This window comes from Doryrhamphus excisus, chromosome 17 (assembly GCF_030265055.1).
Source record: "Doryrhamphus excisus isolate RoL2022-K1 chromosome 17, RoL_Dexc_1.0, whole genome shotgun sequence".
Taxonomy (NCBI): domain Eukaryota; kingdom Metazoa; phylum Chordata; class Actinopteri; order Syngnathiformes; family Syngnathidae; genus Doryrhamphus; species Doryrhamphus excisus.
Genome location: NC_080482.1, coordinates 13459101 through 13476962, shown reverse-complemented (window position 1 = coordinate 13476962; position 17862 = coordinate 13459101). Strand labels below are relative to the sequence as shown.

At 41.9% G+C, this 17862-nt stretch overlaps 1 protein-coding gene across 3 annotated transcripts in view; it reads left to right on the top strand.

Moving 5' to 3' along the window:
- Positions 1–17248, top strand: part of LOC131105672 (neurexophilin-1) — a 38453-nt gene extending 21205 nt beyond the window's left edge. For 2 of the 3 annotated variants that reach the window (XR_009119975.1, XR_009119974.1), the window contains one exon: positions 16940–17248. The gene's annotated coding sequence lies outside the window, so the exon portion shown is untranslated. Of the gene's footprint in view, positions 1–9689; positions 9901–16939 lie in introns of those variants that run through there. The other variant, XR_009119973.1, reaches the window with a different exon arrangement.
- Positions 17249–17862: the final 614 nt, after the last annotated feature.

Below are 17862 nucleotides of genomic sequence, written 5' to 3'. Positions count from 1 at the left end.
CCCTTGTGAGGAAAAGCGGTCGAAAATGAATGAATGAATCAAAACACTTTTTTGTTTCTTTACTTTATTTGCCTTTTATTTAACCTACAAATATGTCAGGTCATTTTGCCTGACCCTGTATTTTGATGTTTTCGTTCATATTTTAACTCTACTGCTACTGCTACAAAAATTACATTATTTTTGGACTTTATTCTTTATTTGTTGTTTTATTTGTTTCTTAGAATGAAAATAGCATCCTTCTTTGTAATATTTGAACTTTATGCTACTGAAATGATGTTATTTCATAATATTAGAACATTATTTTCATCAAACTATAACCTTTTTCTTGCTGGACTGTAACTTATTTCGACATTATTTTTGTAAAATTCCTCCGTTCTTTTTTTTTTTCTTTTTTCACAGTTTTAGAATGTCCCCTGCGCTGCATTTTAGACAGTGTTGTTGGGCTTTTGTGAGAGAGCAGTCGGCAGCATCCCAAATAATAAAACATCAGGATGAGGGATTGTACACTACCTTGTACTAAGAGACAAAATAAAACATGTTTGAAGTGTAGACTAGTCGAAAAAGACTGCGTGAGAATGTGGAATAAATGGGGATGAGGAGCCAGCAGGGGGCGCTGATCCTGCTTTGTGAGCGTTTGCTCCTCTGCATGTCGTCAAGAAGATGGCTATTAAAGCTTCATTATGCTAATGATTGGCTCCACGTGAAGCTTTCAGGGCAATGACAGTGGAAACATCGACACACACACTTCCACTAATGTAATGGCGGGCCGCTCCTGAAGGACGACGCAACACAAAGAAAAATTTACGATTGGGAGGAACAAAGCTTGAAGCCCCTGACTCGTAAATTGAGAGCATTTTCCCTCAGCGAGGATGACGAATGTCTCCTCCGTCTTTTTATTTTCGCCTTTTTTCCTCCTTCTCAGGAGAGCCTCATTAACGCAAGGATGGTGACTCTTGCTTCTGTCCTGTCCCTGTCCAAAGTGCCCACAACGCCTTGGAGCCTCCATGTTGCCAAGCACGAGTACTCATTCATCTTCAAGTCTGTGCAGACTTCATGCAACACATTTGGACCGAAATCTAACCCCTTGAGGTCCTGCCATTCACAAGTCCACTCCCTTCTTGGCAGCACTCACGTGGTCCACCAAACATCAAGGACTTAGGCCTGCGTGTGTTCAGCTTTTTCGTTCACATTTTTCTTAACTTATTCCAAAACAAAGTCTATATGTCCTATGTGTCCATTTGTGGCCTGCAGCACACTGTAGCAATTACAAAGAAGACAGTTAACTCATAATTAACCACAATTTATTTGTAGATACATACCTGTACCTGGGCGGCACAGCGGTCGAGTGGTTAGCGCGCAGACCTCACAGCTAGGAGACCAGGGTTCAATCGCACCCTCGGCCATCTCTGTGTGGAGTTTGCATGTTCTCCCCGTGCATGCGTGGGTTTTCTCCGGGTACTCCGGTTTCCTCCCACATTCCAAAAACATGCTAGGTTAATTGGCGACTCCAAATTGTCCATAGGTATGAATGTGAGTGTGAATGGTTGTTTGTCTATATGTGTCCTGTGATTGGCTGGTCACCAGTCCAGGGTGTACCCCGCCTCTCGCCCGAAGACAGCTGGGATAGGCTCCAGCACCCCCGCGACCCTCGTGAGGAAAAAGCGGTAGAAAATGAATGAATGAATGCTGTTACAGACCATGTAATAAGGATTGCATTGTGGGAATTTGAGTGTTCTAGTCTTCTGTTTCCTGATTGGCTGTAGACCGTGTCTGGTCATGGCATTATATGGCTAGCAAACTTACTAATTGTGTGAGCTGCTTGCTCATCGCCAATACTGTAAACAATAGAACAGACGAGTGGAGTGGCCTTTTGTTGTGGCCAACCTAAGTCACACCACTGCAATAATTGTTCTGTGCAATCAGCATCTTGATATGCCCCACCTGTGAGGTAGATGAGTTATGAATTATGGATATTCAAACTGAGACAGGTTTGTCGGCAATATTTGAGAGAGACTTGAGTTCAGCTCATGAAAAATGGGAGCAAAAACAAAAACGTTTTTTGACATTTCGATTTTTGTTGTTCCCATATTTGAACTTCCAGCCACAAAAAAAAATCATATTTTCCCTTCTTTCCAAATGCCAATGTTGCCAGTGATGCTTCAGTGTTGCATATTTCCTGCCACCCAGGACCATGAATAAACCATGAATAAATAAGACAGCGATGACACCTGTGGGAGACAATTATCGCCACACTGCACCGTCTCAAAAGTTGTTTTTTTTTTTAACACAAACATTCCTCCCCACAAGCAGACGACTTGTAGAACTAAATGACAGAAAAACGTTAAAGAGATCAAATGCTGGATTTGAACGCCCCGAGTCAGCATCTTGAATAAGACGGGATGTTAATTAGTGTTGGAAAAACATGTCACGCTGCTACTGCTAAAATCAATTAGCTTGAACTTGAATGCTTTGATGCACTCTAATACCTGTCAGTCATTTTGTGGTGCTGCGTCCTCGCTCTATCTCACCTTCTTGAACAAAATGCTGCCACTTGCAACTTTCTTTTGGGTTATTGAGGTGAGAAATGCTATTGAATGCAGCAAATAACTCATGGCAAAACAGGAATGTGGTGTCTGTGTTGATTTCTCTGTCACATCATGTCTTTGGGAACGGTCATGTTAAGTAAAAGTAGCCTTAAATGTTCAATGATCCCTTTTGTTCATCATTTATAGGCATTCATAGGCATGTTGAGTGTTTTATGGATGTATGAATCAGCGTTATGTGTATTATCTGGATCTGATGCCATTTGGTCATCAGCGTCTTCCTCGTCCAGGCCCGCCACCGCATGACCGTGTCCTCCGGCTGGTCCCATGACCCCAGATTAATGTAGCGTGTGTGGGAGGTGTTAGAAATGGCAGAGAGCATCATGGGAGTGTTGCGTGTGCGTCCCAGTGACAGGCGGCAGCTGCAGTAGTAAACAGATGACTAACCACTGGCCTTTTGGCAGCCGGTGGAGACGTGCACGTGGGGGGGGGGGGGGGGGGGGGGGTGCTTTGACATTTAGCGGGATTAGAAAGTTCTTGGGTTTCGGCTCAGGGGGTGTCAGAGGTGGTTGGCATCGTAATCATGTAAGTCTTCCTTACGACGACCTCCAAGCTCGCTGAATGATCCTGCAGATGTTTGCTGGAAAACTGACCTGGACCACCAGGACTGACCCCAGAAAAAAAAAGGTGTACAGTAAATATCAGTTCAATTACATTAAAATGAAATGAATTATATTACAAATATTAATTAAATCATTAATTAATTGAACGGCTTCTAAAAAAAATACATCAAAAGAATAATAATAACTTTTCATTGGAAGAGGAGTGGGGCGGCACGGCGGTATAGTGGTTAGCATGCAGACCTCACAGCTAGGAGACCAGGGTTCAATTCCACCCTCGACCATCTCTGTTTGGAGTTTGCATGTTCTCCCCGTGCATGCGTGGGTTTTCTCCGGGTACTCCGGTTTCCTCCCACATTCCAAAAACATGCTAGGTTAATTGGCGACTCCAAATTGTCCATAGGTATGAATGTGAGTGTGAATGGTTGTTTGTCTATATGTGCCCTGTGATCCCCCCCCCCCCCCCCCCCCCCCCCGCGAACCTCGTGAGGAAAAAACTGTAGAAAATGAATGAATGAATGAATGAATGGAAGAGGAGTTTTTTTCAACCATTTTTAGTAATTAAAATAAAAAAAATATCAATATATCAATGCAATCACATTCCACACTCCAAGTTAAAGGGGACCTATTGTGCTAATTTTTCGGCCCTTTGTATTGAGTTGTGGACTCCTACAGAGCAGCTACACACGATAAACAGCACAGAAAGCTTTACAGTTCTTCCAGAATCTGCACCTATTCAACTGTTTTTGTGCTTCCTGGGAAAACGGTGTCTTTTCATTTATTCCACAATGGCCCGCCTCCAGGCACGCCCACTCCGCTGTGGTTGGTCACACTAGCGAGTACTTAAAAGGAGTTCCAGTTTATTTATCTTTTTAAAATGTCCGCTTTTAACATCCAGCCATATGTGTTGGATCCTGGATCTGATCCGGAAGTACAGACTGGACAGTCCGAAGTTTATCAAGAAATGAAGTTACTTCAAGATGTCTCTCAATGGTAAGTAGCTTTAGCATTTTAGCGTTTTATTTTACAGCATTGGTAACCAAATGTGGCCACTAATTGTGGTGGGCTATTAGCAACCCCGCTGCCTGTATGCACACTCTATAATGCTACACAGTCAAGAGCTTTTGCTCCATGACTTACACAAAATAAACACAGTTAGGACACTGATAAACTGTTTAATACTGCTTGCTGTTCTGACTCTTCCACACGACCAAGTAACATTGGAAAGGCGTCGGCTAGCATAGTCCAGCTACATACTGGCACATGTTCAATATACCGTTGACAGATTAAAATGCATTTCTTTAGCTGGTAGGGCAGCATACTTTTAAAATCATATATATATATATATATATATATATGTGTGTGTGTGTGCATGTAAAGTATACGTATTGTATTCCTTCATCTGAGTGACATTATCATTATCTCATCCAGGTCTTTTGATTGTGCAGGTGTACCTAATGTTGTGGCCCCGCTGCTGTTGGTGTTTTTTTTTTTCTTTTTTTAATTAATTGCACCAATACACCTCCCCCTCCACTCATATCAGGTAAAATTGGAGAATTCATTAACCTTTGTCATCTCAGTTGCCTCTGTGGCATCCTGCTGTGAGATGGAAACAGCACAAGCGTTCATTAGACACACACACACTCATACTCACACACACACACACACACACACACACCATCTTATTAAAGCTGCTCCATGACAACATCGTTAAACTAGGGAATGTTCTGGAGGGAAAAGTCTTCATAAGCAAACGTGTCTCACACACACATTGACACCTTTTTTTAATCCATGCTTCCAACATGTGTCATGTCCGTGTCAGCTTCTTTTCACTTTGTGTTTCCAAAGTTTCATCACGCTGCTGCCATTGCATTGCAACATTAAATGTGCTGTATGTGTGCACTGCTGCCTCTGTAGGCTTTTTGTGGCCAGAAACAAGATTTGCTTTGTGGCCCCAAATAGGGTTTGATTTCAAAAGTTGCAAATGAAATTGGCCCCGCCAAAGCTCCAAATGCCACCAGTGGTTGGCCCTAAACTGCATAGAGTGTTAAAGCTGAGAGTCTGGCCTGCATGTATGCCACTTTCAAAAGCATCAGGCAATAGATTTCATTTGACTGATTATTATTCATTCATTCATTTTCTGACGCTTTTTCCTCACGAGGGTTGCGGGGGTGCTGGAGCCTATCCCAGCTGTCTTGGGGCGAGAGGCGGGGTACACCCTGCAATGGTGGCCAGCCAATCACAGGGCACATATAGACAAACAACCATTCACACTCACATTCATACCTATGGACAATTTGGAGTCGCCAATTAACCTAGCATGTTTTTGGAATGTGGGAGGAAACCGGAGTACCCGGAGAAAACCCACGCATGCACGGGGAGAACATGCAAACTCCACACAGAGATGGCCAACTGATTATTATTATTTATAATAATATAATAATAATAATGATAATAAAATTATTATTAGTAATTAATTGTTATAAAAACATATTAATAATAATAAATAAATGTATTATTATTAATAATATTAATGTTAATATCATTGCAATAATTGCATTTATTTATTCATACATTGTAAAATTTTTCCGAACTGGAAAATTTGGAAACTGGGAGGAAGCCGGAGTACCCGGAAATCATTCCAACTCCACTTAGAGATGCCCAAAGGAGATTCAGACCGAGCTCTTCCAGATCTCCTGACTGTGTGGCCAACATGCTAACCACTAGTCCATCGTGTGGCTTCCATATTCACTTATCCATTTTTATTTTATATTTATATAGATTTTTCAGCACTTTTTAAAAGTTTTGCTGATTTGACAATTAATCTGTTAATTTGTTCATCTTATTTAGCCTTTTGAACACTTTATTTGTGTTCATTATTTTTTTATATTTTTATATTTCTACTCTCATTCAATTTTTGTGATTTTTTAAAAAATATATATTTTATTTTTCAATCTTTATTTGAATGTCTGGGATAGGCTCCAGCATACCCGTGACCCTAATGACAATAGTTATTTATTTTAGTATTTATTATCATTGTATTTATCTTATTTTATGATGAATTTTTTCAACACCTTTATTCTTTTTCATAAACACAGGAAGTAAAGCATCGGTAAACAGGAAGACTTTCTGTCCTCACCCTCATGCACTTATGTTCTTATGTTGCTGTTGTCACGTCACATAATGTGATAAGCAGTTGGACACACTATAATTACTTTGTCGCTGTTGTGTTAAAACAATATTTATTTTAATCACGAGGGGCGGTCGTTAAAATGAATTTTCATTATCAGTTAATTAAGCAGATTATTTCCCTGCTCACAAAGCGAATGGAAAAGAGGTTGAAAAGCTTTGAATGTCACTTTCAGCCTCAGACGACAACACGAGTACTCCATGAGGCGTTCATTGTCCATCAGTGGAACACGCCTTGGAGTGTTTATCCAAGGTGTTTATCCACGTTGGCAGCTGCAATCACTGAGTGCTGCTAAATGGAAATCAGAGCAGAATGCAACGCTGATGTTTTCAAACCAAATCAAGTGTGTTTGTGAATCCTCGTTGTGTCGCATCGCTGTGGCCTTGAATGACACACAAAGTTTACTGAATGGACTTGTGTCACTGGTTGTGGACTGTAAAGAAACGGTGTGCCATTTCGTGTCGCTGTTGTGTACTTCAATACACACGGCGTGGGGACGCTTCACTGTGATTCTGTCCGCTGTCAAAACACGTCACGTTAATTAATGAAATAAATGAATTTGAGAGATGTGAATGTATGGGGATCCACTTTAATGAGGAGCGTATTGAATGCAAAATCATGGAATTAAAAGATGAAAAGAAAAGAACATTAAAAGTGAAGAACGTCTGGATCTGCGTGTTACGTCATATCTGAGCATGCGCTGAAAGAACGCACCCGGGATCAATTTAAACAGGAAAAGATCAAATTCAATCTTGCTAATATTTTATAATTAAACTGAGGACATGTTTTATATAGATATATATTTTCTTTTTTAATAAAGCTGCACTTGTGAATATACAGTAAACCTCGGATATATCGGACTCGGATATATCGGAAATTCGCTCACAACGGACAGATAAAAAAGAACCAATTTTTCTGTAATGCATTTCCAATAAAAATTCATTGCATATATCGGATTTTTTATAACGGATTTCGCCTATTTCGGACAAAATCTCCAGTCCCGTTCCAATGCATTTCCATTAAATTTCCCTCGCATATATTGGATGGCCGCATCATGGCGCTCCGATTCGCCGAATCGTGACAGGCCGCTATACGACGTCATTTGCAGCGTTTGCAGCGTTGCCTGCGCGTCCAGGTACATTGGAAACATAGTCAAGGAAGTGCCTTTTTATAACGGATAAAATCCGATTTACGCATATACCGGATATAAATCCGATATATGCGTAAAACTGACATTTCCCGGAATACGCATATAACGGATTTCGCTTATATCGGACAAAACCAGTGGGAACAATTGAATCCGATATATCCGAGGTTTACTGTAGAAGGGTTTAGATTCTGTTCCACAGATGGCGCTAATGCACACGAAAGCTGCTTGCCAATCGCCAATAAACAACAGAAGAAGAAAAACACCACGAAGAAGAAGGCACCCTGACAACTTTCCGTTTGAGCGGGTACAAGATACCTCAATCGGATTGGTTAAAGGAATATTCCATCCCTGTTCAATTCTTTCCGTTTGAGCAAATAAACCAAATGCAATTGGAATATTTGGGTCCATGTATACAATTGACATAATGGATATTGACATAATATTTGCAAATGATAATTAATAAATGTTAATTATAAAAAGTGATATTGGATAATTCCTCACGGCACACCTGACGGTTTCTCAAGGTACACTAGTGTGTACTGTGCCGCGGCACAGTGGTTGAAAATCACTGCCATAGAGGACAACACAGACGGCTAACGGCAGAGCCATTGATAGATATTTGATTCCATCTTTACAGTGAAGGATTTGACTTTTATATGTGTGCATGCGCCATGCTGCGTCGATACACTTTTGCATCGTTGTCAGCCATGTTTGCTTTGAGAAGTAAGAGGATTATGACTGCGTTTTTGCTTTTTTTTTTTTTTTTACTCGTCTGCATCTGCACAGCAGGCAGCGTGAACTAATGACTCTGATTTAATTGCCGTAAAAGAACGATTCACAGCATATGCATAGATAGATGTAGTAGATGCTATAGTACAGTGATTTTCAACCACTGTGCCGCGGCACACTAGTGTACCTTGAGAAAACGTCAGGTGTGCCGTGAGGAATTATCCAATATCACTTTTTATAATTAACATTTATTAATCATCATTTGCAAATATTATGTCAATAGCCATTATGTCAATAATATACATGGACCCAAATATTCCAATTGCATTTGGTTTATTTGCTCAAACGGAAAGAATTGAACAGGGATGGAATATTCCTTTAACCAATCCGATTGAGGTATCTTGTACCCGCTCAAACGGAAAGTTGTCAGGGTGCCTTCTTCTTCGTGGTGTTTTTCTTCTTCTGTTGTTTGTTGGCGGTTGGCAAGCAGCTTTCAAGTGCATTAGCGCCATCTGTGGAACAGAATCTAAACCCTTCTATACTTTATTCACAAGTGCAGTTTTATTAAAAAAGAAAATATATATCTATATAAAACATGTCCTCAGTTTAATTATAAAATATTAGCAAGATTGAATTTGATCTTTTCCTGTTTAAATTGATCCCGGGTGCGTTCTTTCAGCGCATGCTCAGATATGACGTAACACGCAGATCCAGACGTTCTTCACTTTTAAAAATGGAGGCCAGCAATCGGCACTGGACTAAGCAAAGTTTGTTTTTGATTCAAACTAAATTTCAAGACTGGACAGACGAAAAACTGGCAATACGGAGTTATTCCAACAAGTGAAAGAAAAACTTGCGGAAGTCGGTATCACGTGATGTTGATGTTTACGTTTTACTGGGCATGCCCTATTGACTATTCTGGTTGATTTTCACAGTGCATGTAGACAAGAGATTGGAATATTCCTTTCCATGGATACCATTGTTTCCCGAAAGGCCATTCGGAAAGAGAAAAAGTGGTGATGTAAAAACGTGGCTACTGTGGAGTGTCTGTGGTGTAAAGACTGGCAGAGCAATGTAATATTGGTCCGTGTGGCAACACCTACCTTGTTCCTCCGATAGACTTATTGATGCACGTGTGAGGTCGTGGTGACATTTTGGAACATTTTTGGTTAGTGGTGTGCCACAAGATTTTTACAATGTAAAAAAACGTGCCGTGGCTCAAAAAAGGTTGAAAAACACTGCTATAGTAGATCTACTAGTGTCTATATTTACTATATATTATAGTAGATAGTAGATCTACATAGTAGATCTACATAGTAGATGCTAATCTGTTAGCACAGCCGGCACACTTGCATCACCTGAGACTTAGGCAATAATCTCCTTAATGCCATGCTAGCACTAGAGAATGACATGTCAAAGCTTTTTGTCTCGTGTGTATTTGCTGTAAATGTCAACAGGGCCTGGTCACAGTCCCTGTGGCGTCAGCATGGAAATATAACCAGCTATAACAATTAGAAGCCTCTTGGAAGTGAAGACGTGTGATTTATAACGTGGACAACCTCGCCACCACCGAAGGTGAGCTGCAGCCTGACAGAGATGGACTACGTACGCTGACAAAGGAGGAGAGGGATGATGCACTCTTTTTTTTAAAAATGCATCTGCGTTAAATCGAGCAGTGACCTTGAGCCGGCTCAAGCCGACGCCAGCTCAGCGACACACGTTCTGCCCTCGACGCCACCGCGCATGCCAAATATTTCCGGCGTACAGGTGACTCCTCACTCATCAAGGTCACTATGGAGTCACTAACATGAAGGCCGTCCTTGGAAACAAACTCTGGAAAATATTTATTAAACTCTTTAAATACAGTGATGATACGTTTAATTCAATAAAGTAAACAAAGGAGGCCATTTTTCTTCTTCTCCCCATTCAATATCTGAAGGAGGCTTTTTTGCTTGTCTCCTATCCTGACCACATTCCAACTAATACCAATACCAATACTTCTCCACAGTTCAATGGAAAAAAATCTAGATGGGAATGCAAAAAAGTGTAGCTTTGTAGGACTTCAGGAGGTTTTCCACCAGCTGCTTATAAATATCAGCCTTGGATTTTCCAAGAAACTCGCTACAAATGTCTCTGCAAGCATGCATGTTGTCCACTTCCAAGAGAGATTTCTGCAAATAAGAACAAAACATGAATTCATTCATTTTCTACCGCTTATCCTCCCACACGTTTTTGGAATGTGGTAGGAAACCGGAGTACCCGGAGAAAACCCACGCACGCATGAGGAGAACATGCAAACTCTACACAGAGATGGCCGAGGGTGGAATTGAACTTGGGTCCCCTAGCTGTGAAAATTTCAAGCTGATGACTTGGGACATGACTCAACCTGTCTTATCTTGATGAGACTTGACTTGTAATTATTCTGATAAATCTGTGACCCGCTCGGCCATCTCTGTGTGGAGTTTGCATGTTCTCCCTGTGCATGCGTGGGTTTTCTCCGGGTACTCCGGTTTCCTCCCACATTCCAAAAACATGCTTGAAACAAAGGTTTGAGAGACGGTACAAATTACCTGTGAGAAAATACATATCACAAAAAACTACTTTGCAGAGTGAAAAATGACACATTAAAGGAAATATTGTATTATTGTAATATACTGTAAAATATATTTCACAACATTTGCTTTCAAAAAATGTTGGCAATAACATTTCATTCATCCATTCATTCATTTTCTACTGCTTTTTCCTCACGAGGGTCGCGGGGGTACTGGAGCCTATCCCAGCTGTCTTCGGGCTAGAGGCGGGGTACACCCTGGACTGGTGGCCAGCCAATCACAGAGCACATATAGACAAACAACCATTCACACTCACATTCATACCTATGGACAATTTGGAGTCACCAATTAACCTAGCATGTTTTTGGAATGTGGGAGGAAACCGGAGTACCCGGAGAAAACCCACGCATGCACGGGGAGAACATGCAAACTCCACACAGAGGTGGCCGAGGGTGGAATCAAACCCTGGTTTCCTAGCTGTGAGGTCTGCGCGCTAACCACTAGACCGCCGGGTCGCCGCAATAACATTTGTGTCAATTTTAATGTTGGAATCCCAGAAATGCAATCGGTGCCACGCATGCACGAGAACTACATCACTTCTGCCATTAGCAAATTTTTACGACAGCGCTTCTGTGATGTCTCATTTTCTGGTAGTTGTTATTCTTAAAATGTATGAACATAAATTGTCAATAACTATACTTCGTTCGTGTAATATATTGGTGGGTTATTTTATCAGTGACTATTATTAAAATAGTCTGTTAGCATATTGTCTTATGACATCCACCGAGACTGAGCCATGTAAAAAGTTACACAATTTCAAAACAGTTCTATTTGAATGTAAACAACCATAAGCAGAACGCAATGACAGATTAAGCAAGAAGATTCATCTAAACATATCTTCCCTGCAAATGCTTTTTGTGAGTATCGGTGAACCACTACCCCAATGAGGATAAGCGGCATAGAAAATGGATGGATATTTTTTCAGTGGCAAAAAAACCCTAAAATTATTTATAGAACCAAGAAAAGAGGGCTCATAAATTGTCCACTTGCACTTTGGCTATGATATTAAAAGAAAATCAATTGTGTTGTAATTTCTCAAATGTGGCAGACTGGATTGGAACAGATTACACCTGCCTTTCATGTGACTGCAGAAAACCAGGCCGAGCGGATGTAGACGCCTTATGGCATGGAAAATGCAATCAGAAATGCAAGTGTGGCGTAGTGACACGCTCGCCTTCTCTTCTTCTCTCTCGGACTCTCGGCTCTAACTAGTATAGGAAAACACCACTGTTCCCTATAGCCCAACCTTTGGATCACAGCTTGGGACTTATAGGTTATCACATGGTTTGTCTGGTATCAGGCCAGGCGGGGGCATGATACTGGGCCTGATACCAGACAAACCATGTGATGATCTTATTATCACATACTACAGTATTAATTGTCCCTGTACCCTAGAAAGCGCCCATGAATGATACGGGAAAAGGCCGAAATGATACTGTGTCAAAGCCCAGGGCAGTGAGACTGATAAAACATAGAGTTTAACCATGTCCAGTATCAGCCCCCGTAGCTGTCCACTCAGAGCGCGCTGCTCTGGTATCGTGCCCGTGAAACAACCAATCAGAGAACAGCGCACGAGTGCTTAGTGCCTAGTGCTTCTCCAGTCACCAAAAAACCCAAACTTGATTGTCACTTGGGGGCATGATACCTGGCCTGATACCAGACAAACCATGTGATAACCTATAATTATCACATACTATTTAATCATGAGCTTATTATCATGTACTATTTAATCAAAAGACCATTTTGTTTCCAGAAAATGTTCAGTTTATTACATGTATTATATCTAAACAGTGTAAACACAACAATTGCAAAAATATTTCAACTATAATATTTTATCAACCGTCTTATCTTATCAATGTCTGACAATTAAAGTTCCATTAATCAAGTTTGGGTTTTTTGGTAACTGGAGAAGCACTAGGCACTAAGCACTGGTGTGCTGTTCTCTGATTGGTTGTTTCACAGGCACGATACCAGAGCAGCGCGCTCTGAGTGGACAGCTACGGGGGCTGATACTGGACATGGTTAAACTCTATATTTTATCAGTATCACTGCCCTGGGCTTTGACACAGTATCATTTCGGCCTTTTCCCGTATCATTCATGGGCGCTTTCTAGGGTACAGGGACAATTAATACTGTAGTATGTGATAACACACAATACTGCCATCAGATAAGCAGGTGTTACTCCCTGGCTGGGGTAAAAACACCAAAGCCTAACATAAAGAGAAAAGTTATCCAATACTGTCGTCCAAAAAACGAGGTGCGGACAGATGGGAGATGCTCTTTGTCCTCCTGGCGTCTCCCTTTCCTCTTTATGAAGGGCTGGTCCCCTGCTGCAGCCCATCCAGCGAGGTGGGGTCCTCCAAAAAACACTCACACACAGGTCTGCACAACATTTAAGACAATCAGCCCCGCAAAACCCAAAGCAAAAATCCTAACAGCGGGTTCCACACTTGTTTTTGTATTTGTGTGAATTCAAGTTTTCTTCTCCAAACGAGGTTGAATTGTTAAAAAGCCGTGCTGGAAGGTTTTCTTGGGATTGTTTTGAACGCGTGTCTCAGGAAGAAGAGTCGTCAACAGCGAAGGTGGAGAGAATCGTGGCGTCCTTGTATGTTGCTCTCTGATGATAAATAAAGGCGACATGTAAGAAAAGCCCTCACATCACAGTCTGCTTGCCAATAGGATTGCTGAGCAGCGGCTATAGAAGTTACTTTTAAATTTAACTGCCTGCACATTCATCGGGACGTGTCGTCCATCTATCTCCGCCCCAGGCCCTAATAGTTCTCCGACCGTGAGAGGCTGCTGCAGCGGCGCCGTATTTCAGTGGGCTGAAGTGCATGGAGAATTCCCATGAAGGGTAAGGGATTACGGATTTTGGCCTCTAAGCTGCCTGCCTGCCCAGCGAGGATGTCTCTGAGCGGCGTAATCTTCAAACAGCGCGAGAGTGATGAGTGGGCACCGAGGACTGGTGCGGGATCTAAATGTGTTCCGGCAAGTTACTGGCCAGGGAGAGATAGGAAAAGCAGGACGCGAATAGGGGACGCCATTTTGGTGACCCAACAGAGACGGATGGAGTCTACGGCTCCTTGAGGCACACTTTTGATGCTGCGACCTGTTTGGTACGGCAAAGCAGCGCCAATGTAAATGTCACGGTTCCCCGTCAGCGCACAAGTAGGAAGTCAATGGAGCCGTTTTCGGGGTCAGGGCGGCCGCTCTCGGCGGGTCACAAAGCTCCGGAATGAGGACGCGCTCCAGTCTGGGCCAGAAAGTGTAGAGTGTGAAAAGTTGCAGTGGAGCAGTTCATCACATGGCCTGAAGGTTCTGCTTCTGCTCCCTGTAATCTTTTTTTTTTTTTTTTACAACTTTTTCACTTTGCTATTTATCTCCCAGAGCCAGCAGTGGTCATCTCCCACAGAGACAACCTCAAATCTTCTCCACACCCTGACAACACCAGGCTACCATCATCCCGGCACCACAAATGTTATTTACGATTATTTACAGCTGAATTATCTCAAAGGGAATCAAGAAAGTACAAGACTCTTTCCTTTTGCCTGATATGAGTTCTCTAGCGGACACTGCATCATGGCCAAGTCTTCTTCATGGACAGCCTCTTGTTACTAGGCAGAATTCAAGCAGCATATTCATTCATTTGCATCCTAATGCCCAAGTTGGACATGTTGGAAATATTGTTAGGAAGGACAGGGAGACCCGGCAAAAAAATATATTTATACCCCGGGGCCAAATGCAGGCTGTGGATAACATCAGACCAGACCGCAAAAAAAACAGCACAGCACTCCTGTAATATACAAAATCTTTGATGAGCATTTTTGCAGTAGGTTCTTAAAATCAGTAGAACACTCCACTCTGGCCCTATAGAGGATCTTGGACTAGAATTTTTACAAAAGGCCTTCTAAAACATCAGAGCACTCCTGACACATAAGATAAGACATGCCTTTATTAGTTTCATATCATTTCAAGAGCTTATCCCAGCTGTCTTCAGGCGAGAGGCAGGGTACACCCTGGACTGGTCGCCAGCCAATCACAGGGCACATATAGACAAACAACCATTCACACTCACATTCATACCTATGGACAATTTGGGGTCACCAATTAACCTAGCATGTTTTTGGAATGTGGGAGGAAACCGGAGTACCCGGAGAAAACCCACGCATGCACGGGGGGAGAACATACAAACTCTACACAGAGATACCCAAGGGTGGAATCGAACTCAGGTCTTTGAGCTGTGTGGCTTGTGCGCTAACCACTCGTCCAGCCCGACATACTTAAAAACAACTCACTCCTTAAAAACAACAGAGCACTCCAGTTTGTAGTAGATCCTTAAAACAGCATATTGTATGAAGGGTCTTTGAGTAGCATTTTTGCAGCAGGTTCTACAAGTAGGATCTGTAGGATCTTTGACAAACGTTTTTGCAGTAAGCAGCTGCAATAACAGCTGAATGCTCATGTCACATAAAGGGTCTTTGACAGTCTGACAGTTTTTGCAGTAGATGCTTAAAACAGCACGGTGCTCCTGTTGAATAAAGGATCTTTGACTAACATTTTTGCAGCAGGTTTTCCTAAAACCACAGGAAACTCCTGTCATATAGTGAATCTTTGACTGTTGTTTTTGCAATAGAGATGTAAAAATAACAATGCTCCTTTCATATAAAGGATCTTTGAGTAGTGTTTCATATAAAGGATCTCTGTAGTGTTTAGCAGTAGGTCCTGTCTGGACATCAATCATTTTTAGCACAACAGCAGATCACTTCTGAACAATGAACAATCTTTGACAACAGTTTTGCAATAGGTTCTTAAAAACAGTAGAGTGCTATATCCTGTCATATAAAGGGTCTTTGACGACTGTTTTTGTAGCAGTGCCTTAAAAACAGCAGAGCACTTGTTATATAAACAGCAGCGTGCTCTTGTTGTGAAAGGGACTTTGACTACAGTTTTTGCAGTAGCTCCTTAAAAATAACAAGAGTTTTCCTTTCATGTAAAGGATCTTTGACTAGTGTTTTTACAGAAGGACCTCAAAAACTGCAAAGCGCTCCTGTCTTAATAGAAGATATATAAGGTCCTCAAAAGCAGTGCTCTTCAGTCATATAAACAATCTTTCACTGCTGTTTTTGCAGTAGATTCTTCTTTCATTCATTCATTCATTTTCTAACGCTTTTCCTCACGAGGGTCGCGGGGGTGCTGGAGCCTATCCCAGCTGTCTTCGGGCGAGAGGCGGGGTACACCCTGGACTGGTGGCCAGCCAATCACAGGGCACATATAGCAATATGTGAAGCTAGGAGAATATATGTACATTTGCAAGCTGAGATATATGGTGTGGTGTACCCCAGGGGTCATGGGACCAAAACTGTTGAACCTCCTGTATATATTAATGACATCTGGAATGTATAAAAATGTATATAAGATAAAAACGGACTATCACTGAACCTAATAATAATAATTGTTAATAGTAAAAATGACCTTATTGGCTGGCGACCAGTCCAGGGTGTACCCCGCCTCTCGCCCGAAGACAGCTGGGATAGGCTCCAGCAACCCCCGCGACCCTTGTGAGGAAAAAGCGGTAGAAAATGAATGAATGAATGAAAAAATGACCTTTACAGTATGTGCAAATACAAATTGGCGGTGTTCTCCATTGTTACCATATCTAACTGTGTGGAGTTTGCATGTTCTCCCCGTGCATGTGTGGGTTTTCTCTGGGTACTCTGGTTTCTTCCCACATTCCAGAAACATGGTCTCCTAGCTGTGGGGTCTGCGTGCTGACCACTAGATCACCGTGCCGCCCAGACCCTAGATTCTTCTTCATTTTCTCAAACTTTTCCTGTCGACTGGCATTAACAGACTGCTTTATAGCTTGTATTTTATTTTTTAAATAATCATAGTGAAGGGAGAAGGCACATCACGTCCAAAAGTGAAGCGTTGGGAAGGGTGAAGGGCTAAAAGATAAAGAAGAAGCACACCAGAGTGAATAAGGGCATAGCAGTAACACACATCTCTGATCCATATCGTTCAGGATCCTCCTGATTGCATTAAACTTCCACTAGAAGCTAATTTAGGATCCTGATTGTTTCCTTGTCTCATTTAAGGGAACTCAGACGTCTCTGATAGCATCACGGATGTAAAGATCGGCCTCTTGAGGGCCGGCGGATCAGATGGGGTGAAGGACGTGGAGATTGTTCGGATTGAGTCTATCAAAATGAGGTCAGCGGTCAGGGTTCGCGTTAAGGCGTCTCGAGGGCGTTGCCGATGAAGATGCAAAACAACCCTCTAAAATATGACGCCATTCGACATGTCGCACGTTAAATGAAAAAAGCGTGTTGTTGTCGGGGACGGATCAAAGGCCTCGTTGCTCCTTTAGCGATCATCAAATTAAGTTGCACACACACACATACTAACACGTGTCCAAAAATAAGCACACATGTAATCTGGTGCTTAACTGCATGCTGAGGTGTAAAATTGTGTGAACTCTGAGCGCAGCACAAACAGGTACATCTATTTGGGGCGTGACCACAAAACGCCCTCAGGTGACAACAAAACGTACATGCTATTAGATGAGCTGCTCTACACTGTGAGGAAATAAATCCAAGCCAGCAGATGAAAGCTTGGGGGCCCTCAGAGGGGGGTGGGGGTCTGAGAAGGAGGCGGCAATCGGAGGGTGTAAAGTGCCGGCTTGCTTTATGTTGTACTGCCATCCTTTGGATAAGGGAGAAACTTGCACCTTTAACGACGTCTGGCATGAAGACTCATCAAGGTCAGATCAATATTATCATTTCATCGAGACCCATAAATGTTACAGCATCAGGCTGCAAAATGGAACTGTAATATTAATTGTCTTGAACTTTTTATTATTCTTACTATTTAGTATATATATACGTATATATGTGGAGAGAGAAAGAAAGAGAGAAATTTATTATAGCACTATATACTAGACACGTACACTCTAAAAAGTAATTCAGAGTATCTGTTGACACCACTTGATTTAATACATAAATGCAATGTAAAAAAATGT